The sequence below is a fragment of the Myotis brandtii genome, unplaced genomic scaffold (assembly GCF_000412655.1).
Source record: "Myotis brandtii unplaced genomic scaffold, ASM41265v1 scaffold1510, whole genome shotgun sequence".
Taxonomy (NCBI): Eukaryota; Metazoa; Chordata; class Mammalia; order Chiroptera; family Vespertilionidae; genus Myotis; species Myotis brandtii.
In genome coordinates this window covers 135,284-136,149 of record NW_005355462.1, presented here as the reverse complement: position 1 = coordinate 136,149, position 866 = coordinate 135,284, and positions in this window count along the sequence as shown.

The window sequence follows — 866 nt, the reverse complement described above, 5'->3', positions numbered from 1 at the left end:
ATTGATTTCAGAGAGGAAGGGAGAGGGAAAGAGAGATGGAAACATCAATGATAAGAGAGAATCATTGATTGGCTCCCTCCTGCACAACCTCTACTGGGGATCGAGCCCACAACCTGGGCATGTGCCCTTGACCGGAATTGAATCCGGGACCCTTCAGTCTGCAGGCCGACGCTCTATCCACTGAGCCAAACCAGCCAGGGCTGTACCTACATCTTTCCACCTCCTGCCTCCCACCGGAAGTCCGCAGGCACTGGGCCTCAGCGGGCACCTGTGCTGCACCAGCGCCCCCCGGTCTCTAACCCCCCCACCCCCCGCCCCCCAGCATGCCGACCTGCAATGATCTGTCCCAACGGCTGAGTGGAGGGTGGAAGGGAAGGAACATGATGAGTCCAAAACAGCAAAGAGCAGAGGGCGCTGCAGAGTGAAGACTCAGGGACAGAGCCCGCGCCTGGCGGAGCTCCGCCCGGCGGAGCGTCCTGAGGATCAGGGGACAAAGGTGCGGATGGCCGCCCTGCTTTGAGGCCCCCCTGTACTTCCACGGCCAGCAGAGGGGTCCCTCAGGCTCCCCTCCCGTCCCTTTCCTCCCATGTCCATGCCTATCAGAGTAGCCCCCGTTTCGCTCAACAATTCCTGCTTTATGGTGCCAGACACAAAGAAACAGCTGGTGCGAATAACGCAAGTTCCCAGGCCACATCCTGTGCCTCTTCCTCCCGCCCCAGCCTCCGCCCGAGTCCGTCCCCAGGAAAACCGAACAGACGACGTCTGGACCGAAAGGCCTTTACTCATGTTCCAGGCCCTCGCCGCCCCGTCTGCTGCTTTTCCTCCGCGTCCCTCCTCCCTTCCTCCCGGGCCACCTCCTGGGGGCC